Source organism: Stenella coeruleoalba (genome assembly GCF_951394435.1).
Source record: "Stenella coeruleoalba genome assembly, chromosome: 7".
In the NCBI taxonomy this organism is placed as follows: Eukaryota; Metazoa; Chordata; class Mammalia; order Artiodactyla; family Delphinidae; genus Stenella; species Stenella coeruleoalba.
The window spans coordinates 71623114-71649674 of NC_137153.1; the positions used below are offsets into that span (position 1 = coordinate 71623114).

The 26561-nt window shown below is 41.9% G+C and overlaps 1 protein-coding gene across 9 annotated transcripts in view; it reads right to left on the bottom strand.

Moving 5' to 3' along the window:
* The window catches only part of KANK1 (KN motif and ankyrin repeat domains 1), a 193185-nt gene that overhangs the window by 33109 nt on the left and 133515 nt on the right, over positions 1 to 26561 (bottom strand). The window lies entirely within an intron of this gene.

Sequence of the window (26561 nt, forward strand, 5' to 3'; positions counted from 1 at the left end):
CTATTCAATGGAAAGAGTAGGAGGAAGGATTTATAAGAAATAAAATGAGGTAGTCTAGCTGTGAGATAAATGCCGAACACCCTAAACATAACACTAAGTTAGGTCAGTTACAAAGGTATATTATCAACAAGCACAATCTGATGATATATGAATAAATGATCAAAACAGAATGGAGTTAACCAGGAGATGAGTTCTGAAGACAAGGTAAGTGATGACAGAGTAAAGTGGAAAGACAGGTAGGTGGTGGAGAAGAGCCAGGCAGCTCAAGGAAAGACGAGGCTAGAAGAGAGGGGGGTGACCAAGTACAGAAGAGGACACCACACTGGGTCCCAGAGCAGGGGAATCTCGTCCATTTAGTCACTGATAGACTGCATACCGGGCCCTGTGCTAGGGGGCTAAAAGGCTCAACAAGGATGGTCTTCATAGCTGTGTGTGGATTAAACTGAGATAGGGAAAGAGATTAAATTCAAGGGGACCAGTTAAAATGTTATAGTACCCAAGCGTGACATGAGGACCAAATAAAAAAATGATTCATATATTTAACTTATATTTATAATCAATATTGATTAAAGAAAAACAATTTTGGTAACACCTCTCTCTCTTATTACTATTTTCCAGGTACTATTATTGTAGGAGCTGGGGACACAGTATGAACAAAGGAGACAAGGCCCTTGTTCTCACAAGGCTCACAGTCTAGTGGGAGGGGGGTAGGTAGTGCATAGAAAAATAAATAAATAAAAGGCAAGGCAGAAGTGAAGCGAAGAGGCGGAACCACCAGAATTTATATCTGTGTGCCAGACTAAGTGGATGGGCTTCTAACAGTGGTCCACCTGGCTTCTCAGGTTGCCATCATCTCTGGGTCGACCAACTTCCTAGACACCAAGGGTCAGAGTCCCTCTTCCCTCTTCTCTCCCCCAACCCAGTTTGTACAGTTAGCAATTTGGGGTAACCAAACACCAAATGTGAGAGCACCAACTAGAGACAACTCCCCAAGTCCAGACCAAATTCCCATGTGTTCAGAGAAAAGCTAAAATCAACAAACTGATGGTTAATTCTACTCTTTATTTATATGTTTGCTACCTGTAAAACTAGCGCTCTGTGACAAGGGCAAGTGTATAGACTCAAGAACAATTTGAAATTTTCCTTGCAATTTTTCTGCATTAACAAAGTGCAATGGAGATATGGATATTTCAAAAGTCATTTCATTCAGATTCATAAAGCATTATATGGTTCTAACTTTTCAAGGAAATTAAACTTAATATCCAAATATTTGGTTTGGGAAGACATAAAAAGTAATGTACTGGCCAGGAGGTAGAAGATTAGAGGAAATTAGTCTGGGAGTACTAACCTGCTAGTAGTGTTTCTCAACTGCGGGTGATTTTGCCCCCAGGGGATATTTAGCAAATTCTGGAGACATTTTTGCTTGCCACAACTAGAAGAAGTGGTGCTACTGGCATCTAGTAGGTAGACGCCAGGAACGCTGCTAAACATCCTACAATGCTCAGGAGGGTCCTACCTTTCCCAACAAAGAATTATCCAGTCCAAAATGTCAATACAATGGGCCCTCTTTATCTGTGGAACCCACAGATACGGAGGGTCAACTGTACTACGTCATTTTATATAAGGGACTTGAGCATCCACGGATTTTGGTATCCCTGAGGGGTCCTGGCATCAATCCCCTGTGGATACTGAGTGCAGACTGTGGTGTTGAGGCCTAGAGTGCCTATGCTAAAGGCAGTGAGCAGAGTAAAAATTCACATATAGCAATTGAGAATCTGGCCATGTAAGCTGCGGTCTCCAAGTCTTCCTTTTCTCAGTGGAACCACACCATCATGCTTAAGTGACAGGGTAATAAAAATGCCATTTCTGAGCCAGAAACCACTAAATACTTTTCTACATACACTATCACAGTGAGCCATTCTTTACTATGAGCAAAAAACACTGGAGGTTTCTGAAATAACGTGTCCCGGTGAACTTTTAAATGGACAAAACTTTGATATTATTACTCTACCTATTAATTAGGATACAATGACTTCTTTGTTCTGGTTTCACTGCTGCAAACTCTAGGCCCAATTACTGACTAATGGTGCCGTGAAAAATAATTGCACCTATGTGCCAAGACTTCCACACACTATGTGTTTTTCTTCACCAGATAGATAGTCTACCTGACTATTGAAACTGAAGAACTCTGCTAATTCCCATTACCGTATTGCCCCCTCTCACATGAAGCATGAAGTTTTTGCCTTAAGAGCTGAGTCAATCCCCTAGAAGCACATAATTAAACACAGATTCCCATACTTAAAAGCAGCAGAGGGTAAGCGTCCTGCTGTCTGAAGCAGTCAAAAAGATTCAACATCAGCTAAGGCTGAGAGGCAGGAGAGAAAAGCAGTAGGATCAACTCAGAGATGAACTTTAAGAGAGAGAAGTTCTCATGAAGTTACTCAGAGTATGAAAGTAATTGAGCTAGCGAATCAACTTTTCCCGGCATGGAGCAGGGGAAGAAGAAGACAGTGAAGTGGAACAGGTCCTTCTGGACAGGTTTAACTGGAAAGCTCTCCTGATGACACTGTCAGCATTAAGACGGAGACCCAAGGAGCTTCTCGTACCAAATCTATTGAGAAATACCATTTGTTAGAGAACACACAAAGAAAAGGATAACAATGTAAGTGTTCCTCATTCTGTTTTCCAAGAATGTATGGCAGATGAGAGTTTCTCTTGCTTTTTCATTTACCAAAGAGTTATTTTTATATCTGCTCTTTTCCCCTCCTAACTAACAAATCCATCCAATCATTCATTCAAATGATGAGCACCTATTAGATGTTAGGGCCTGTTCTATAAAGCCTGAATCCCTGTTCCATGGAGTTTATACTACCTACCTGATTTCACCTAGACTTCTTCTCAGGTTGCAGCTGTTTTAAACAGCTACCCAAATGCTTTGTTCAAATAAAATGACAACATGAAGAAAAGCAAAGTGCATGCCAGAGTTCATGCGAAATACCAGGCCAACCGACACGTCGTACGTAGCATAACTCAATTTTACAGGCTTGGTTTGTTGACGTGGCTAAGTTATAATGTGTTTTTTTTCTCATAATCCGAAACTCTTCATAACTCCTTCTGGCTTCTCCCCCTAAATAGTCAGATTTCCACAGCTGATCTTATCTCTGCTTTTGTAACCTGTCCCCACAGACATTAACCTGCACATTCTTCCACTGTCTCCCGTCACTACTCCTCTTCATACTGGTCCCACATTCCAGGTCTACCTGTTCACACACCCCAGAGAGGGAATTTGACCTGGGGAAGATGCAACCGTCAGACTGAAAGATGGATTTATTCTTTCATTCAGTAAGTATTTATTACGAACCTACCATGTGGCAAACACTGCTAGGGGCAAATCAAAATGGACAGAGAGCCTACCTGGGTAGAACTTGTGAACTATAGGAGACAGACAAAGGATGCATATATAAAAGCAACTGTGATAAGTGCTGTGAGAGTAGAAGACAGGATTATGCCAGGGCAGAGCAGGGATCCCACCTGGGCTGAGCGCAGGGAGTGTTCTGCCAGGGTGCTGTATTTGAGGAGTCCACTGGGCTAAGGGCAGGTGGCAGGGAGACTGGGATGGCAGAAATTCTAGGCAGGGAAATTCTAGGCATATGTGAAACCTGCCACTTTTAGGAACTGAAAAGAGCTTTGCATGATAAAGAAAACACGAACCCAGGCAGAGAAGGGACCAAGCCCCAATCACACAGGGCCCTGGGAGTCAGGTCTGTGGTTCTCAAGCGCATCAGGTAGCTGCTGAAGGGTCTAAACACGGGAGTGAAATGATGAGATTTGCATCTTAGCAAGGCTGATCTGGCTAGATGCTAGAGTATGTATTAAAATTCTCTTCGGCGGCCTCCATTAGGTTTTCCATGGACTGTTCAAGTCCCTGTGAATTTTTCTTGTGGTATTACAAATTCCTTTGCACTGTGTGAGTTTTACTTACTCAACTAGATAAGTGCTAGCCATAGTGTTAAAACCACCAGAACCTAGAGCCTGCCTGCATTTGGCGGCAGCCTGTGGCCCACATCTTCCCCCCTAAACTCTTCAAGAGGAAACTGAGAAGGCCTGACAAGTCTCAGCTCCTCTGGGCAGAGCTAGAGACAGGGATCAGTCTTTGTACTCATCCTCTGGGGCTCTATCTATGACCTCATTCTGCTAATAAAAAAGAAAATATTTTTCTTTAAACTAATGGATGACTCACTGCAGAGAAAAATGATGGGATTTCCTTTTGAGAAGTATGATAAATCTAATCTGGGAGGAACAGGGGTGGCATGGGTGAGGGCAGGAAGAAAGAAGAGAGGATATTTCAGGGAATGCAGGCTCTGATTTAGCATGTTGAGATGCAGAGCACAAACTTGCTCCATATTTGAAACTCGAATGGGCACAGCAGGCACTGAAAATCTCTGTGTAGCAAAGACAATGTTGACCCTGGCAGCCAGCAAGTGTCTTCGTGGAGGAGAGAGGGAAGAATGGGTGGCATGCTATTGCCAACCCATAGTGTGCTCCCAGCCCCAGCCCCTACTTCTCTGCCCACGCTGACCAGGGCCTGAGTTACCCAAGGGAAGGCTAAAGACAAAGGAGAGGGTCTGGGAGAATGTAAGCAATACACTCTGAAAATCCAAGACTTCTACCTACTACATGGTCTCTGACAAGCTGAACTTCAGATCGGCTTGCCTCTAGTCACCTGAGTGCTCTGTCTACCTGCCTGACAAGGATCTTGCTGAAGGTGACCCCTGTTGCCTGAGGTGCATACCACCTTTAGAACTCAGATAACAGGTGCTACCTACTAGTTACTAACCTCAAGTGTCAGCACACATCAGATGAACTATTTAATAAGTGTCAGGGGTCTAGCTGGCTCCAAAACTCTCTTAGGTTCCACTGTCCAAATCTGGGATAATTTGGGCATCAAAATAATATGATTAATGATAGTAGCAGCTTTCAATCCACTGAATAAATCAGGTATCTGTGAGTCCATAATGCTATAATATATAATATAGTGCCAATTTATAGTTCAATAAATAAAGAAAGAATCCTGGAAACAGAAAATCACCATTTAACAACGATTATTAACAGTAGCTGACTCAGGCAGGAATCATCAACGGCTGCTAAGTCTAGTGTGTAGAGATTTCCTACTGAAGAACAGGATATTGGTGTGGCCTCAGAACGCCTCCCACAAAATACGTGTCAATCACAAAGAGAAAAATGGTGATGGTATGGTGCAGAAAGCTGACCAAGAACCACGTGGACCCGGTGATCAAGGCTACCAACGCGTGCCCCTGAGGTCATATTCTGAGAAGAGCACAGTTTCATTTCTCTTAGGTTTCCACCCGGAAGGCATGCCTGAATCGGGAAATGTTCATGGATCCTACCTGAAAGACATCCTACAGAAGGACAGGTCTCTCTTTTTTTTTAGGCTGCACCATGTGGCTTGTAGGATCTTAGTTCCCCGACCAGGGATCGAACCCAGGCCGCCGGCAGTTGAAGCGCGGAGTCCTCATCACTGGACCGCCAGGGAATTCTCAGGTCTCTATTTTTATTTTATTTTTTTACTAGATCTTTATTGGAGTATAATTGCTTCACAATACTGTGTTAGTTTCTGTTGTACACCAAAGTGAATCAGCCATATGCATACATATGTCCCCATATCCCCTCCCTCTTTTTTTTTTTTAAACATCTTTATTGGAGTATAATTGCTTTACAATGGTGTGTTAGTTTCTGCTTTATAACAAAGTGAATCAGTTATACATATACATATGTTCCCATATCTCTTCCCTCTTGCGTCTCCCTCCCTCCCACCCTCCCTCCCACCCCTCTAGGTGGTCACAAAGCACCGAGCTGATCTCCCTGTGCTATGCGGCTGCTTCCCACTAGCTATATACCTTACGTTTGGTAGTGTATATATGTCCATGCCACTTTCTCACTTTGTCACAGCTTACCCTTCTCCCTCCCCATATCCTCAAGTCCATTCTCTAGTAGGTCTGTGTCTTTACTCCCATCTTACCCCTAGGTACTTCATGACCTTTTTTTTTTTCTCTTAGTCCACATATATGTTAGCATACGGTATTTGTTTTTCTCTTTCTGACTTACTTCACTCTGTATGACAGACTCTAGGTCCATCCACCTCACTACAAATAACTCAATTTCATTTCTTTTTATGGCTGAGTAATATTCCATTGTATATATGTGCCACATCTTCTTTATCCATTCATCTGTTGATGGACACTTAGGTTGCTTCCATGTCCTGGCTATTGTAAACAGAGCTGCAGTGAACATTGTGGTACACGACTCTTTTTGAATTATGGTTTTCTCAGGGTATATGCCCAGGAGTGGGATCGCTGGGTCATATGGTAGTTCTATTTGTAGTTTTTTAAGGAACCTCCATACTGTTCTCCATAGTGGCTGTACTAATTCACATTCCCACCAGCAGTGCAAGTGTTCTCTTTTCTCCACACCCTCTCCAGCATTTATTGTTTCTAGATTTTTTGATGATGGCCATTCTGAGTGGTATCAGATGATATCTCATTGTAGTTTTGATTTGCATTTCTCTAATGATAAATGATGTTGAGCGTTCTTTCGTATGTTTGTTGGCAATCTGTATATCTTCTCTGGAGAAATGTCTATTTAGGTCTTCTGCCCATTTTTGGATTGGGTTGTTTCTTTGTTTGTTACTGAGCTGCATGAGCTGCTTGTAAATTTTCGAGATTAATCCTTTGTCAGTTGCTTCATTTGCAAATATTTTCTCCCATTCATACACCATGATCAAGTTGGGTTTATTCCAGGAATGCAAGGATTCTTAAATATACACAAATCAATCAATGTGATACACCATATTAACAAATTGAAGGAGAAAAACCATACGATCATCTCAATAGATGCAGAGAAAGCTTTAGACAAAATTCAACACCCATTTATGATTAAAAAAAAACCTGCAGAAAGTCAGCATAGAGGGAACTTTCCTCAACATAATAAAGGCCATATATGACAAACCCACAGCCAACATTGTCCTCAGTGGTGAAAAACTGAAACCATTTCCACTAAGATCAGGAACAAGACAAGGTTGCCCACTCTCACCACTCTTATTCAACATAGTTTTGGAAGTTTTAGCCACAGCAATCAGAGAAGAAAAAGAAATAAAAGGAATCCAAATCGGAAAAGAAGAAGTAAAGCTGTCACTGTTTGCAGACGACATGATACTATACATAGAGAATCCTAAAGATGCTACCAGAAAACTACTAGAGCTAATCAATGAATTTGGTAAAGTAGCAGGATACAAAATTAATGCACAGAAATCCCCTCCCTCTTGAGTCTCCCTCCCACCCTCCCTATCCCACCCCTCTAGGTCATCGCAAAGCACCAAGCTGATCTCCCTGTGCTATGCGGCTGCTTCCCACTATCTATTTAACATTTGGTGGTGTATATAGGTCCACGCCACTCTCTCACTTTGCCCCAGCTTCCCACTCCCCCCACCCGTGTCCTCAAGTCTATCCTCTATGTCTGCATCTTTATTCCTGCCCTGAAAGTAGGTTCATCAGTACCATTTTTTCTTTTTAGATTCCATATATATTTTTTTAAATCTGTCAAGGTCATCAAAGAAAGGAAAGGCTAAGAACTGTTTCAGATCAAAGGCGATTAAAGAGATATGACAAATGCATGTCTTTATACACATACACACACACACACAAGCACATATATACATGCAAAAAGAGACAGAGCAAATGTGGCAAAATATTAACCACTGGGGAATCTGAATCTGGATGAAGGATGCATGAGAGTTCTTTTATAAATTTTCTCTAAGTTTGAAATTATTTCAAAATAAATTACATAGATAGAGATGATAATAACCTCCTCTACTTGTGCCTCCAGTACCTTTGGGGTACATGAGAGCAGTCAGTGTGAGTCACCAGGGAGCACAGCCAACACTCTGCTGCTTGCTCATATGCAAATTAAGCGGCCTGTTTTTTATCAGGCCTAATGTCTCTGCTCTCCTATATTACATATTCTTTGAGGAATTTTACATTTGTTTGAGGTATACCTGGAAACTTATAGAGCTCCTCAAATATTAATTTTGCAGATTGGTTGCCAGAAGCCCCATTATAGAAAACAAAGTCCAAAAGTTCCTTTCTGTTGCATTAAAAGTCTTCAACAATTTTGCCCCAATCCAGCACTTCCCAGTTTCCTCCCTCCGCCCACCACCCCAACTCCGAATCTCAACCAACCAAGCAACTTTAAGCCTATCTGCCTTTGCTCACTCTGTTCCCTCTACCTGGCATGCCCTTCCCCAGCTTCTTCCATCTGTCAGAATTAGCTGCTTTCCCCTTAGGGGCCCAACCCAAATATCCCATCCTTTGTAGAGTCTTCCCTTATCCCTAACTGCTCTGTCCTGGAAAGAACTGGTCACCTTCTTCCCTCCATTCTCCTAGCACTCTTTGCTAACGCGTACTGACCTGTGTTGTGACTGCCAGGCGCATGCCTGTCTTCCCCCAGCAGACTGCAGGTGTGCTGTGGGGCAGAAGCCAAGTAGTACTTTTCTATCTTTCAGTGCACAGCATGGTGCTTGGCACACAGCATGCTCGGTATTCGGTGAAATGAAAAACCCCATGTCTAGGCATGCACCAGTTAATTAAGTATGGTGGAGGAAGAGCTGTAGTGATTAAAATCAGGCACTCTGGGACCAGACTGCCTGGGTTCGAATCCTGCCACTGCCACTTTCCAGCCATTGGCAAGTCAGATTCTGTTCCAGCTGTATAACTGGGAAAATAAGAGACCTGCTTCAGTGTTTCTGTGGAGTACTTAGAGCTATGTCGGCAGACTACTATTATTATTTACTATTGTTGGACCACCCTCTGTTGTTTGGTGAAGCACACAGCCCTGGCATCCAGATAGTCCAGAACTCCTCTCCCTCCACCCTGCTTTTTCTCCCCCTACCCCCACAAAGCTAGGGTTTGAGGTATTTGTGATGCTTTTCAAAATCGAGTTTGCTAAACATCTAAATTGGTTTCTGCTGGCTGAGGGAGATGCTGGCTGGGCCCTGCAGAGGATGTTCATGTGTATGTGTGTGCACACTAGGGCTCAGGGGAGTGGAGTATGGGTGCTGGTTAGGTATACAGGGAGTCCTAGTCCAGCATCAATTATGCATAGGAAGGAAGTAAAATAAAAAGTAAAAGTGGAAAAACTTCCCCAATCTTTAAAAGTATATTACGACCAAGTTAAGATATTTTCTTCTCACAATAAGAGGACAAAGGCAGGCACTAATTTTTATCAACAATCTCATTCTTCTATCTCTACTGAAGTCATAAGAGTAGAGCATTCTTTAACACACTGTGCAGAGACGTGTGCTTTAGAACCACTGACTGCATTTCCATGCAGTCATCCAGAATGGCTTGCCTAAACTTGGGGGCGGGGGGCGGTATAATTTTTTCATAAAACAAGTCCAGGAGCCATAAATACTTCCTAGTTCACAGACAAGCAATGGGCAACAAGGGTCTGGAATTGCACACTCAGTGACAAGGTTTGTACGCATAAAATGAGGGGACTGGTGGAACTCGATGATTTCCAAAGGTTGCTTCCAGACCATGACCCTTTCACTACACTTCACACAAAATTCCATAACATCGCATGCTATGTGAGCAAGTGAAGGAAGAAATTAATTAGAGCAGTTGTCAGACTAGAGGAACTCATACAGAGCCCTGGGCCTTGCTCTCTGCCCACTCCATTGGGCAGCACTTTCCAGCTGCATGGTAACAAGGGGCACAACTTAACAATCCCCAAATGCAGCTTCCTTTTGCTGTATCATCAGTCCTATCCTGGGCAGGCCTTAGAAGTCCAGAAGCCAGGCTGCAGGTGAGCAGTGAGCGGGAAGAAAGTGGAAAGGGTTACAGTTCCTGGGAATGGAATGGGCAATGTGTTAATAAAGGACACATTGTAGTAAGGAGGACGTGACATTACAGAGGCCGGGAGGGTCACATAATGGCCCTCTTCTCCAGTGTTCAGTGCCAACTAGAAGATGCAGCGACTCTACCCACAATCTGTCTCGTAATAGTCAAGATACCACGGGCATTTCAGTACTTGTTCTCACCAGCCTCAGCAGAGCTGCCTTCTAATGTCCACTGTCTAATTTAAAGACTTACTGATGAACTAGAGCCTAAATTTGTCATGCACGCACAGATGGGACACAGCTTGGGGACTAAATGCTGTTTTCCAAACTTTCTTCAAAAATAACAAGTTGAGGGCTTCCCTGGTGGCGCAGTGGTTGAGAGTCCGCCTGCCGATGCAGGGGACACGGGTTCGTGCCCCAGTCCGGGAAGATCCCACATGCTGCAGAGCGGCTGGGCCCATGAGTCATGGCCGCTGGACCTGCGCGTCCGGAGCCTGTGCTCCGCAACGGGAGAGGCCACCAACAGTGAGAGGCCCGCATACCGCAAAAACAAAAAACCAAAACCAAAAAAAAAAAAATAACACGTTGCTCTAAGCATACACAGGAAATGTGCCAGAGAGTAATTTTGTGAAAAGCAGAGAAGCAGCACAAGCTAGGACTTTGGGACAGAAAGGCTTTTCTAACAAAGCATTACAGTTTTTTTTTTTCCTTTTCTGGGGGGTGGGGCTCAAGTAATTATATGAATCCCAGTCCTTATTTTGTTTTACAGTATTTACATAAGAAAAAGAAACCGGCTTTAAGGCACACTGAGCAGCTCCCTATTAGAAAAACAGAGCTCAAAACAAATGACCAAAAACGGATTTACTAACAAGAAAGGAAATTCTGTGATTTAAGTAAGCCATAAACTCAACAACTCAGACCTTAACATATACATACAACCTCACACTCCCACGACAATGACATCTTTATGTTAGAGCCACGGGCTAAAGCTGAAACTGTCACTGAACCAAAAATCCAGGACTGAGTTATTCTTTCCAGCCTGTAAGAAAAGCAAATATTTTTTATAACATAGAGAGCTTGAGTTTATATTTCACCAACCCCCATCCAAATGTCACACTCTCCTCTATTTTTCTTTTTTTGGGCTTTCTTACTTACCCACCCAGAAACAAAATAACTGTAATTTTCAGCAAGCAGGAAGCCAAGTCTCAGGCCCACTTCCCTCAGCATTAAAGGGCCTGCACACGTTAGCAGGCAAAGAGCCCAGGAGCTGCTGCAGAGCATTTATTTATACCCATTTGGAATTTCCTGACCAACTAACAGCCTGCTGGCCACGGGGTTTAATTCCAGGACTCTCGGCGTCAGTGAGACAGCAAAAACTACCAATGAACGAAACTGCTAGCAAGGATCTTAACCCAGAGGTAAAGACAGACCTCTCACATGCCCCTTCCAATTTTTCAAACAAACTATGCTCATATCCTTCAGACACATGAAGTGCTAACCTAGAAATACAGCTATAAATCTAATTCTAGGAAGAACACAGACTGAAAGGCGGCAAATGTGTCATTCTTCCTGCTGACTTAGTCCCTCCCCCAAACCCTCCAGTGCTGAGAAAAGTTCCCTGTCACAATCTGAGCCATAGCGCAGGGCTGTTCTATGAAGGAAATGATTCAGTGTTATGCTGAACCCAGGCTGGGCTTGAGGCAAGTGATTTCTTTTCTTGGTTTATTCTTATTTAATGCAACATGTAATCTGAAGGCTAAAAACACTCCCATTTGTAAACCACAGACCCAACCCTTTTTTTTTTCATAGTTCCTTAAACATTTTATTCCAATTAGATCATGTGACTTTCAAAGACACAGAATTAGTTCCCAAACAAATGCATTCTGGTTTAGGGGGATAATATTTTTGAGCGACATTTTGTTTCTGTTTTAAACGTTTACTAAGAATGAGATGTCTCTCTAATGGTTTAAATTCACCACCAAAAAAAAAGAGGGAAAAAAGGGTTCTTTTAAATCTGTTCTTCACTTGTGCCTAAGTATATTGGGTAAATGTGACTGACTCTAGTGGAATAAAGTTTAATTGAACTCTTCTACAGGGCAAGTAAGAAAAGCTAGTTCTAAACAGTAAAACAGAGATTAACAAAGATTAAGGATGACTCTAAATGGCCTGTTTTGTAAAATTCAAAATGGGACAGCTATGTGGAGAGAGGCAGAGTTTTACAAGAACCCCTGGATTTGCAGAGTCTAACTGGTCCACCTTAGTGCTGGCACACACCCTACCTCACTCCACTCACGTTCTCATGGCTGAGTGCTTTAAAAGTGACTATCTTTGAAACAGACATTTTCCTGCGTGAAGCTACAAAGATCAAACTTTTTAAGATGACGTGGAATTCATTTGGGCTTGTTTTACGCCAAATAAACTGATTCAAAGAGAAATAACAAACTAATAAAGAGCAAAGCTTCAAGTGCCAGATACTTTGAAATACAGGATCCAAAAACTTCCAAGTTATTTCACCCAACGACACCACATTAGGTAAGAGATTTGAGTTAGATCAATTTTTTCCTTGTTTTTGGACTTTCAACTTTTTTGAGATATTTATGTACCATAAAATTCACCCGTTTTAAGTGTACAGTTTGATGAGTTTTAGTTAATGTATACCGTTATGCATCCATCCCCACAATCCAGTTTTAGAAAACATCCATCATTCAAAACACTTCCTTAGGCTTTTTTTTTTTTTTTTTTTTTTTGCGGTACGCGGGCCTCTCACTGTTGTGGCCTCTCTCGTTGCGGAGCACAGGCTCCGGATGCGCAGGCTCAGTGTCCATGGCTCACGGGCCTAGCCGCTCCACGGCATGTGGGATCTTCCCAGACCAGGGCACGAACCCATGTTCCCTGCATCGGCAGGCGGACTCTCAACCACTGCACCACCAGCGAAGCCCCTTAGGCTTGTTTTATCATTTGCTTTTAAGAGAGAAATTTTCTCCTCTGTACTTCTGAGAATATTCTGGTATTATTTAGTCACATTATTATATTCCAAAGTAAGTATCAATATCAAAAGACTCGTTCTTAAGAATTAAACTGAGGAAAGCATCTGAATGTAGTGTTCCTTAATCCTGGAAAAAAATTCTGCTAAATTTTTATTTTATAAATATGAATATAGTTTATTCTACAAAAAGGTTGAAGGTTGTTATTTTGTCTGTGTGCTTCTATGAAGTCAAGGTCTAACAGAAAAAGTCACTGTATGCAAGTAAATGTCTAGTCCTTTATCAAGGATGACAAAAGTTGGGATGGGAGAAGAATTAAAAATAGGAGCTTCCTCTGACTGGAGAGCGTCAGTCACAATGGTTCCCACTGTCGGGAGAAAGAGACACCTCTCTGCCTCTACTCTTCTTTAATTTATGTACAGAAGAAGCCACCAAATGAGATCTGGGAGGATGAAGATGTGCTCAAGACCTTTCCTCAGATAGGTGAGGAGTAGCCAGGAAAGGTGACTCCTTGTGAGAGGGGAAATGGGCTGTAGGCAAAGGCTTCTGTGACACCAGGCTGGCAGACAGTGCCCCAACGGTCCTTCTTCCCTGGACGGTGGCTGCAGGACTTTGAGATGGCAACCAAGCATATCAGTAGCCACAGTTCTGCTGACTCGTCCCCCCATCCCCACCCCCAATGAATCAGAATCTCTTGTGGTGGGGACAGGGGCATCAGCATCTTTAGAAGCTTCCCAGATGAGTCTCTGCCACAGCGAGGGATGAGAACCTCGGCTCTAAACCAAGCAAACTCTGCAACTCTTAAGTGTGTTCTTCACCTTGGCTTCAAGGAAGCTGACAGCCAACCTGGGGGCAGCCCCTTAAGCAATTCAAGTAGGCTCAAGGTTCAGATCACAAGTTCAACTACCTTCAGAGTCCAGGTTAATGATGGAAAGGAAGGGGTTCAGAGGGATTTGGGGGCGACCAGAAGGCACCTGTCCTCTCCAGATGACTGTGGCCCTGTGGAAGTACACATCCAGTGATCCAGATCTTTTGATTTTTCAAGATAAGCTGCAGAAATTGGTTTATTTTTTTTTTTTTAGGAATTGGTATTTTTCTATGAAATTATCTAATGTAAAAAATCCCGGCAATTAATTCAAATTAAAACAAAACCTTGGGTTGGTCAAACTGAACACGCTCCCAGGTCTCGGTATGACACCAAGCAAGGACTTCATGGTATCCATTTGGGATGCAGTTTCATTCCTGTTTCCATCCCTTTCCTTTTCCCATTTTCCAGGTGGCCAACTTTTTTTTCTTCTCATTTAAAATTGCTAGAGTCCTTGTTGAAACAAATTGAAGACAAAGACAACAACCAAAACAACAGCCTAGGATCCCTACCACCATTTCTCTCGCAGGTAATCTTGATAGCAAAAACCCTACCTGTAAGTCTGCATCCTGAAAAGAGACAGGCTGAAAGCAAGATGCTCTGCTGTCATGCTCATGAAGGACCTGTGTTGAGACTTCCCCTCAACCCTTAAAGAATTCAAATACCTTATCACGCTACGTCACCCATCCTCTCCTCTCAGACTTGAGACGGGATATGACACCAAAACCTGGGTGTCTAAGGGAACTGCAGTGACGGAGAAAAGTGGGCACAGTTCCCTTCCTCACCACCAGGGCTCCTTCTCTACCAACCTCCCTCATAGCCCAAGGAGGCTGACAGGACTTGAAGGGGATTAGAAGGACAGGACAGGTCCAGCAAGGGCTTACAGTTCTTTCCCATCCTGTTAGGTGCGGACAGCATTGGGTGCTGGAAGAGCACTCCTCTTTACCTGCCTGGATTAGAAGGATCTGCGCCTAAAACTGAACATCAGGGAGATTTTCCAAGAAGAGGCCACAACCAACACCAAAAGGGTGTGTCCCAGCGGAGGTGTGAGGTTCCAGCTGGGAAACTGAAATCAGGAAGAGGATGCTGTGGATGATGGGCCTATCTTGAAAGGTCAGGAAAGAATCCTTTGTCTTCGTTCAACCTTACTCAACAAAGTGCATTCCCCCAAACACATTTAAGGTTTAACACTGGAGTCACGCTGAATTTCTGCGGGTTGGGTTTTTTTCACGGTCTGGGTTGACTCATGATTATTACTTTCATTAAGTTTAAACTAAAGACTTTCTCACAATATATTTTCATCTGAGATTTGAAATCAACATTTAAAAAAGCCAAATGACAAAATGAACTGGGGCATGAAACTAAAGGATTTAAAACTTTAACTGAGATTACCAAAGAGACTATAAAGGCTGTAAATGATGAAGCAGTAAGGACAGTTTATTTCCTCCCATCTAAAAGGGGTGATAGATCTGTAGAGACCTTCCCCAAAAAACTGTGGGTGAGAAGGAAGGTAGACCAATGGCCATACTCCCACCTTAGAGGTCACCAGCTCAGGTTCTCATCCACAGGTTCAACCAGTCCACCAAACCAGACTAGATAATAAGCAAGAGGAACTGACTGGAGCTCCCCCACGTCTCTCTGCTTGGATTGTTAACAAGCTGGGAAAGGAGCAAAGAGGCCATGGGAGCTAGAAAGAGCTTTCCAAATGGCCTCCAATAATACTCCTCTCTGGATAACCACATCGTACCTGGTCTCCTCTCCCTGGAACTCAAGGCATTTAACAGACAACACCATTTTAAGCCTACCTTAGAGCACGTGATGGAGAGAAAGTATACACTACAACTTCCACTTAGATGTGAGGTACGAGGAGGAAGAATCCAAGTATGTGTGACAGAGTGAAAGCCACCTGTTCATGCAGGGGAAATATCCAGGTGAACAGGCTGGGAGAAAATTGCCAAGAGTATGACAATTTAAGATTGGCAACTGGTAGGGCTCAATTCAACCCCACAGATTCCTAAGCAGGCACTGTGCCTGCGTCTTGCTCTGTATTAGATGCCCAGCGTTAAGGCAGCACCAAGGAGGTGGGCTGCAAACATTTGTTGGTTGAACACTGAGCCTGTTGGCTATGCTGGGTACTACACAAGCCACGATGGGCATACCAAGATGAAGACGACATGAATCCTGCCTCTTAAGACCTCAGAGATTACAGATTAATGAGACACACAACTACAACGCTTACATAAAAGCAAGTGATGGCAACTACTTAACAGAATACAAAGCTCTCCAGGAATAAAGAAGAGGAATGGGCGAATTCCCACTGGGAGTATCTGAGAACACGTGTTGGAAGAGGTAAGAGAGGAAGCAGGACTTGAAGCATAAGAAGGGCTCACATAAACAGATACAGGAAAGACATCCAAGTAAAGAGAACAGCGCTTTGCGCAAAGCCTACAGGGCAGGTAGGAGTGGGGGAGCAGCAGCTGGGGTGGTGGAGAAGCCCCTGCTTCTTTCACACCTCTTTGGACAGAGCAGGTCTCTTACTACCTGGAGCCACGGAGAACTGGGAAAGCCAACTGTGATTTTTGCAGGCATTATGACTGAAGAAACAGAAATAGACTATGATTTCTGTCAAAATAAGGCCCAAAACAAAGGCTCAGAATAAAGAGCAGAAAACAGAGATTAAATTTAATGAAAGCTAAAATGTTTGGAGAGACAGAGAAAATAACAAAAGTATAGAAAGCTCAATGACCCTTAATCTTGCAAGCCATCCTTAACAAAACAAAATCAAAAAGTAGTGAGAATAAGGCAGAGACAGACCCACTTTCACAGAACCTCAGGGTTGGTCCTTCCACAAAGAAGGGAAACAGGTGCCCTCTGCCTAGTAAATTTCTGTGCAGTCTTTTAAAAGTGAGCTACTGAATGAATGAACTCACTGAACTGAATTGTTTCTACTGAGTTTTGTATCATTCTTTCTGGTAGTCCAAAAACTATACCCTCACTTAAATTTACCACTATTTGGAAAGCCTACTTTTTCTGTCCAGAAAACCAAGGGATAACGTCCCAGAGGAAAAGCCCCCAGCTCTAAGCCCTCTTTACCTTTCCGGAAGCTTTTCTGTCTTGGATTTCTTCATTTAAAATCAGTATCCTGAGGTGGTGTAAGTTCCAGCACTGTCTTCCAGTTCTCAAATAATTTCCGAGCACCCCCTTTGGAGAATCCACGGCTCCTTGTGTGTGTGTGTGATCAATGAGCGTTTAGAAGGCATTGCTCAGGGCCTGCTGAGATTCCTTGCAGGACAGGCTGACAGGTAACCAACCACAGAGCTTATGATGTGACGTGACCTTTTCCCCTCACATTGCCAAACAGCTGTCCCTGAGGCAGATTTGAAAACTGTGTAAAGTGTGGTGCTAATGGAAAAATCTGGCGGCAAAGGGCTTCAGTATTTTGCAATTTTTCCCTGTAAGCTGCATTGCTGGAGTGGTTTGACACGCAAACCATTCCCTCCTCCCCGACCGGCTTAGGGACTTCCAGGTCTCCACCCTGCTGTGCTATAGAAGTCAGTATACCATCGGGCTGACTCACCACGTGAAGAGGTGGAATACTGGCTAGGGGACATGCTGCATGAAGCCAGCAGGTACTTCTACCTCCTCTGCCAGGTCATGGGAAGACAAATCAGGCTTTGTCCTCACAGTTGGAGGGAACATGCCAAATGGGCTGCCTCAAAAAACACTGCCATGGGGTGGCCCTGATTTGAATAAAAAATCCCCGTCAATCAATCTGAAATGCTAGGGAAAAGGAAATAAACCAGCCGTCACTTGCTGGGTACGCTGTCTTACATGAGGGGAATACTGAGAGCGGAGGAAGAGTGAACTTTTTCCTGTTTTAGTTAGGAATGTAAGAACGGATGCACATGACTAACGATTTAAAGAGATTAAGCAGTTGGGCTTATGAATTATTAGAAATGTCACCTCTCTCTCCCTCTGTTATATTTCTAATCTTGGCATATTCTCCCCCTTTATTTCAGGAGACTTTTTTTTATTTGTGGCTGTGTTGGGTCTTCGTTGCTGCTCATGGGCTTTCTCTAGTTGCGGTGAGCAGGGGCTACTCTTCGTTGCGGTGCGCGGGCTTCTTATTGCGGTGGCTTCTCTTGTTGCGGAGCACAGGCTCTAGACGTGTGGGCTTCAGTAGTCGTAGCTCGCGGGCTCAGTAGTTGTGGTGTGCAGGCTCAGTAGTTGTGGCGCACGGGCTTAGTTGCTCTGAGGCATGCGGGATCCTCCCGGATCAGGGCTCGAACCCGTGTCCCCTGCATTGGCAGGCGGATTGTTAACCACTGTGCCACGACAGAAGTCCCCTTTCAGGAGACTCTTAAATGTGCCTGCTGTACAGAAACACTCGAAATGCCTTTGCCTAATAGATAGTTGATGCAAGAAAAAGGCACTCAGAAAGTGGACAGGGAAGGGAAAATCTGGCAGGACAAGTTGAATCAATGTTTGCAAAGCTGATGGAATTTATCAACTAAACCAGATACTGTGAGATCAAATTCAGAAAATCCCATAACTATCACTTGATTCTATCCAACAGAGATCATGTCCAAAATGCAAAAGATCCCTTGGAGAGAGAACTGTTCCAATTAATAAAATCACAGAAAAAGGAGCTAAAATAAATTTAGTACTTGTGACTATTGATAGCAAATTGCTTCCATAAACTATTACTCTAGCACCAGCTCCTTTAAATAAAGGTTTATATGATGAAATGTAGCCATGTCCACAACCTCTGATCCAGCTGGTAGAAATGTCACGAACCACTCATATCTGGCTTGTCACAAACAAGACAAAGTAAGAGTACAAAGATTTAAATTTCAGGATAAGAACAAAAATCCCATGAATCCAATAATTTTTTTCTCTTGGTCCAGTTCTCCCTCATGTCTGTAGTTCTGCTTTTCATTCTGTTGGTTAGAAAAGCCTTCTGAATATTATAGAATATTATTCAATCTGAATTTTCAGCCATGGCTTGCTCCAAGAACTACTAGGATTAGAAATCTGGTCACTATTTTTAAAAATCCTCAATATAGCTACATACTTATTTTTAAGCTGTGAGATCACTTGTCCATATAGAACTGCCAGCTGAGATCACTAATGCTGTATATGTAAGTGGCTGCATATTTTAAACACTTCTCTTGTTTTCAGGCTTCATAATGAACTGCAACCCAAAAGCAGAGCCAGGCTTTATCCTCTAAAACATGAATAGCATATGGAATAGAGTACACTCCAAAAATATCTAATAAGGCAGCCAAGGGAGAAAAGATAGAATCATGATTTTTTTTTTGACTTAGAACTTCTACAACTGTATGAATGAATCTTACCAAGTCTGATTTCCTGGTTGGGTCTTATTCGAGGTTTTTTATTAGAGAAGTCTACTCAATGCCATTTTAAAATATGTTGCCAGAAAACAGCAAGAATTCATTATCTCTGTGAATTTGAGAACTATGCTAACTATTTTTCATGCCAGATCAAAGAGCCTTTTATAGAAAAGGTCCCCAAAGCAGAAACTGTGAGCTTTAGTCACTGATTTTCCTCCAAACCCATTCAAACCTTTCTCAGAAATTGCACCAAAGAGATGAACAGGAATTATCCGGGACACAGGAAGAAGGAGGCTAATGGGCTCAACTAGCCCACCCAAAGTTCTTCCAGAAAGAGGGGAAGTGTATAATCAGACACAAATGTCAATACTCACGATGGGAAGTCTGCGGGTGAGCAGGGCACAAAATATTCAAGTCCTTGTAGGAAGGGCTGTTGTAATCCTTTGCCTCACTATGCAGTCTCCTAATGATAGCAACAGCTCAAGTTCTTAACATAGCCAATCTCCCTGTTGGGCTTTTATTTTGTGTTCTTTCTTTTTTGTTGGCACCCACGGTGTATCAGGGCAGCGATCGACAACTGAAGGGTACTTTGCCCAGCACTCAGGACTAGCAAGAGCCTGGATTCTATCCTTCTTACACCCAAGTCAGCTGGTACTTGCTGGGAGATAAGTCATCCTTCCTCAGCTTAGCTGGAGAGCTAATCGCCTGTCTGAAATCTGATGCTTAACCCATTATGGACTCGCTCACGGTTTGAAGCAAAATCTTCTAAGGCGAAGCTGGCTACAGCTTAAAACCAAAGCCTTGAAAGTTTATAAAACAGGCAAGCCCTGACAAGGGAGGGACTCTTCAGAGCCTCTTGGGGGCGGGACAAATTCTGGGGTTCTGATTAACCAGACAAGCACGATTCTAAAACCCAGGGTCCCTGTTTGTAGGTGGTCTTGGCATTTTAACAGTAATGAAATTCAAATGCAAATACTTCTTACTTAAAAAAATAACTATCTTACCAAACACCATCACTATAAGAAAATAAATTATTTCATTTATAAACTTCAGTGTGAAATTAGCCTTCAAATAACTAACAACGAAGTTTCATTTGAAGTTCAAAGGCATAATCTAATTAAATCCAATTAGTAAACACATCAAATAACAGGATGAAACTGCACGATATACTAAATATACAAATATTATATATATATATATATATATATATATATATGGTATTAGAATACGTTTGTTAATTTGGCTCTATGAAACACGTCACACGAAGAAAAAAAATAACCCCTGTCAGGAAGGACGTGTTATTTGTAATCATTCTACTTTTGGGTTTTTTGTAGTTTTCTTAAATACATACTTTCCCCTTGATCTGTTTCCCCTTGATCGGATCTTCATAGACACTATACTTCTGATTTTTAATGTCAACAGAATGCCTCAAACAAAGGAAAATTACTTTCCATATTCAACTTCTGGCTTAGCCATGGTGGCAAGTCGTGTTTTGCCATCTGAAAATAAGGAAGGGAGATTGAACAGAAGAAATCAAAATCCTGGCTAGCTCTTACATATGTTTTTATGTTAGGCAACTCTGTGTTACCCTCTCAGCTCTTCTGATAACCACTGAACACACCGCTTAGGGGAAAATGCAAAGTACAAATAGGAACACTCATTTAATCCTCTTGCAGATTGTATCAGGAGACCCTGGAAGGTCAAGAAGGGTACCCATGAATTAAAGCAGCCCCAGTTTCTAATCAGCTTACTCTCTGTCTTTGGAGTAATACAAACACAGAGGTCAGGTCTAAGACTCACCACCATGAACACACCACCTCTGCCATGCTCTGTGACATTCTTTACAGATGGTCTCAGAAAACACCAGGTCGGCTCTAGCCAAACCAGTCAGTGCAAATTGGTCTTGTCTTGTACTTGACAAACAGCACGCAATCTCTGCTGTCAGGTTCACTGCAGTGGGCTCAGAGTTCTGTTTGAGAAATCTTCCTGCCCAGAAAAAATATTTACACAACGGAGAGTGGGCTGTACTGCACTGCAGCCTTCTGCCTGCTCGGCCACGAGTCTTTGGCTCTCTCTGGTTGGCCAGGTCTTATCAGTGGCCTTTGTACCTCATTTAAGATCAGCATGGAGAAAAAACCTGGAGCCAAATAACTAACCAGGGTAACAAGATTTTATGAAAGTTATTATATTAATTTAAAATGACAACCAGGGCTTCCCTGGTGGCGCAGTGGTTGAGAGTCCACCTGCCGATGCAGGGGACACAGGTTCGTGCCCCGGTCAGGGAAGATCCCACATGCCGCGGAGCGGCTGGGCCCGTGAGCCATGGCCGCTGAGCCTGCGCGTCCAGAGCCTGTACTCCGCAATGGGAGAGGCCACAACAGTGAGAGGCCCATGTACCGCAAAAAAAAAAAAAAGACAACCAAATGTTTAATGTAGTTCAATAAGTATATTAAATGAGTAAGTATGCATCTGTCTGGAAAAATTCACATGTATTTGGGCTGTGAAAGAGAACAGCAAGAGAGGGAAAACTGTAATAAACTAGCAAAGGCAAGTATTCACAGAAATAAAAATGGTGATGGCAAGCATAAAAAGTCACTCCCTAATGCTCATCTATCCATTTCATTTAACTGTCAAAGGACAGTAATTCAATTCTTTCCCCAGCATCACAGCATCCGACAGAGCCACAATGGCACCTGAGCCAGTGTTTATTAGATCAGGAACTTATAACAGAGATAGCAAAACAAGAAGGATGGTGATTTCTCCTGATATCTGACCAGCACTTTACATTGTATTTTTACGGTTATTGTTTTATTTTTTATTCACAACAATCCTGTGAAGAAGGTAGGACAGGTATTATTATCTTCATCTGACAAATAAGCCACTTGTTATTTGGCTTCTAAAGAGATTCTAGGCTCTAATTAAAGTTTCACAACATTAATTAGTGTTTACAGAGGCATCGATCAGTACACTCAGTTTACAACATGATGCAAAAACTTGGGGATAAGCACACTGTCCCTATCTCTAAATTCTTCAAAAATACAGCAATTTACCCAACCAATGACCCCCATTTACTTACTACTTGGCTATATAAAAAGAGAACAGTCAGCCATGGGCAATTTATGATGTCCATAAGTCATTACATTAACAAATGACATTAGGGTACTCTTAATAATACCATAATAAAATGTTTTAAATTAATGAAAACAAAACTGGACCAGTCAATAGAAGTAAGATAAAGGATCTGGTGAAAAAGAGATAAAACTATGACAAACAATTGATAATGAGGGGGTTGCCAGTAAGAAGGAAGATGCAATCTGGAAGGGGTTCACAGGTAAGGTTGCCAGGTTTAGCAAATAAAAATACAGGACACCCAGTTAAATCTGAATTTCAGATAAACAATGAATACTTTTATAGTATAAGAATGACCTCTATTTTATCTGGATACTCTGTCCACAAGGAGACTTCAACTTCCACTAGAATGTAAGATTCCTGAAAGCAGGGATTTTTGCCTGTTTTGTTCACTGTTCTATTCCCAGGGCCCAGAACGATGTTTGGCACGTTGTAGGTGCTCAGTAATATTTACCATGTACTAGTTAAGTTTATGTCTTAAGCTGTGATGGTATGTACATGGGTGCTTGTTATATAAACTTTACGTATTTTGTATGTCTGAAACGTACTGTAATAAATTTACAAATTACAGCATTAACTAACTGCTCTTATAAGGGGGAGGGGGTGGGGGGAGGGATGGAGTGGGAGGTTGGGGTCAGCGAATGTAAGCTATTACATATAGAATGGATAAACAACAAGGTCCTACAGTATAGCACAGAGAACTATATTCAATATCTTGTGATAGGGACTTCCCTGGTGGCTCAGTGGGTAAGACTCCACGCTCCCAATGCAGGGGGCCCGGGTTCAACCCTGGTTCAACCCCATGATCCTGCATGCATGTTGCAACTAAGAGTCCACATGCAGCAATTAAGAGTCTGCATGCTGCAACTAAGGAGTCCGCACGCCGCAACTAAAGATCCCGCATGCCTCAACGAAGATCCTGCATGCTGCAACTAAGACCCGGCACAGCCAAAATAAATAAATAAATATTAAAAAAAAATCCTGTAATAAGCCATAATGGAAAAGAATATGAAAAAAGAATATATATATAACTGAATCACTTTGCTATACAGCAGAAATTAACACAACACTGTAAATCAACTATATTTCAAAAAAAAAAAAATCAGTACCTTTTACCCAATCTAACTGAAGGACTCAATGGGGAAGTCAGAGTATAAAAAGGACTTGGAATGGTCCCTTACACAGTTTAAACTCTAAACAGGGACGTGAACATGGGATGATCAGTCTTCAGGTGTGTTTTGCAGCCAAGGGCACAGTTTAACTAGGTGGTACTTTTCTCATCTGTCTTCTTTTGCATCTGCTTTATTCCTAAGACCGTGGAAAGTGTTTCTTTTGCCAGTGCTCTGACTGCACCGTCACACAGGATTTCTCCTCATAGTCTATGGAGCCCAAAGCAGTGATTTTTCAGGGGTAGGGGTAGGGAGGGAGACCCCTTTCGGGCATAACACATCTAGGGGAAGTACAGTTTAAAAAAGCATATTTAATATTATACTTTATTTTTGGAAAAATGAAAGAAAACCATATAATTTACTCCACATTTAAAACTTCCACTAAACTATCCAAATAATGTAACTTTTTCTCATGGGAAATATCAGTAACCAGCCTTCATTAGCTTCCATAAAGCTCTCTTTATCCCATCTTAATCTGGGTTTGTAAATGTTCTTATGTTAATTACATTTCAAAAAGTATATTTATAACTCACAAACACTTTTGCATTGTTTGAGTTTGGCTTTTTTTTTTTTTTAACAATGGGCAGGTATTTCTTTTGTAATACAAAGTGAGAAAAGAAAATGTAAAATAAAGATTTTTATAACTATTATCTCCACTATGTGAAATGCATAAAATTTAAAGAAGGAAATAATGCCATTTGCAGCAACATGGATGGACCTAGAGATTGTCATACTGAGTGAAGTCAGACAGAGAAAGACAAATATCATATGATATCGCTTATATGTGGAATCTAAAAATAATGGTACAAATGAACTTATTTATGAAACACAAATAGAGTCATGGATGTAAAAAAAAACAAACTTATGGTTACCGGGGGGAAGCGGGGGAGGGATAAACTGGTAGATTGGGATTGACATATACACACTACTGTATGTTGATATAAAATAGGTAACTAATAAGGACCTATTGCAGAGCACAGGGAACTCTACTCTAACTCTGTAATGACCTATATGGGAAAAGAATCTAAAAAAAGAGTTGATATATGTGTATGTATAATTGATTCACTCTGCTGTGCAGCAGAAACTAACAACACTGTAAGTCAACTATACTCCAATAAAAATTTTTTAAATAAATAAATTAAGTTAAGAAAAAAAATTTAAAGGCCATACGGAAAATGAGCAAAAAATTTATTTCAGGGTGGTGGTATTGCCAGTAATTCTTGCTTTATGTTTTTGGAAAACACTAAACTTGTGTATTATAAAATTTTCTCTAATGAGTTTCATATATATGTATGTGTATGTATATGTATACATAATGTATACATGTATATGTACCTGTGTATGTACACACACACATATATTTATACACATATATGCATATATAAAATTAAAGTAATTATGTATGACTAAGCCTCTAATCAGATTTGCTTACAGGCTTACAGAGGTCATGGTGATTAAACAAAAACCTTCCTTTGCCTTGTCCAGGTACCTTTGTGCAATAACAATTCATACCCTGACACCCCAGAAGTCACAGATCAGAGAGCTTTTCTTCACTTTCAGACTCAGTCCCCAGACCTGTTAGGCAGGACACCAGGTGAGGAAGAAAGGTTATAACTGTATCATCAGACTTCAGGAACAAAGGAAAAGGGATACTCCAGGACAAGTCAAGTTGGAAAGGGAATTAGGGTCACTTGGGGTAAGTATCTAAAACCTTGAATATATTGATTCTGCCAGAGATACCAGAGCGTTCCGAGGCACCAACAGCTTCGAGCCCCCTTCCTCTGAGTGTGTGAGAAGAACTGAGGGCAGGAGAGGGAAGGGAGACCATAGCATCATGGGGGATTGAAACCCGCCCACAAGTCTCAAGAAATTTCACAATGTTTCAATCTCTTCCCTTATCAAATATTCGACTAGAGAAACAAGTAATAATCCTGACTTTCCTTTCTTCACTTAGGTAAGTTACTGAGCTTTTCTATGCTATCATATAGGGATGACAGTGGTGGTGGTGATGATAACAGCATACTCTCCTAGGATTACTATGACTATTAAGTATGATAATGCAGGCAAAACATCTTGGGCACCATGGTAACACTAAGTGCTCATTAAATGTTAGGTATTGTCATTCATATTTTATTAATGACAGCAGTCCTGAGCAGAATCTATAATAGTCCTGAGAAGCTGAGCAGTAGAAAGGATAGGAAAAAGAATGAACAGAGTAAGATCAGTTGTTCCATAATGAACAATTGAGTTTATTTGGGTTTGGTTTGGGGCAAGCTAGAGCATCTTTCCAGAGGGGATACTTGCAGCTGGGATTGCTAAAACAGAAAGCCACACATGGGCTGGGTGGGCCCAATTCAGAGGTCTCCTCCTTCTGCTGTTGTTTTACAACTTACACGGCACTTGTGTGCACATTTCTGGTGCTCTCATTGGTTCTAACCCTGCAGGTGGGTATACTTACTGATGTCTTACACATGGAGAAATAGTCCTGCCCTGTAATTCATGGTTAATGCAGGAGATGGGTCTCCCGATTCCAATCCCACATTCTCTCCATTACCCAGTGCTCAGAGCCAGCAGAGCGAAGACCTTGGACTCAAGCGCTCCACAAGAATTCCCACATACACAGTTACCGCTCTCACATGTTCTGCTATTTGGCAGATAGCTCAAAAGAAGAATGAACACTTAGAGTACCATTTTGGACAGGTTGTCATCTCCTGTCATATATTGTCTCTTAGGAGGCTTTTCTCAGCATTTGTTCTATAAATTTCTCCAAAATCTTATATAAGCAATATTGGAATAGATATGCAAACTCTATAGGTCTCTAACATAACCAAAGCAATAATAAGAATACAAGTCTTTATGATTCATAATATATTTGGTTTGCTGCACATTCCCTCTGGGAAAGTTACTTTAAACAAACAAAAGCTGCTTGGGAGTGGATACTAGGAATTGGTTTTAAGCATTCAAACTCATTTCCTCTTTCATCGTTCAATCCCTCATAAAGAAGCGCAAGAGGAGTGTACATTATTCTTGCATCAGCATTCAGTATTTTACATTTATCTTTCAACACTCCAATAGAATTGACTTAGGTAATAATTTACCTAGCTGATTTCTGTACATAAAGACTCTAAAGATAAAAGCAAATTCTCT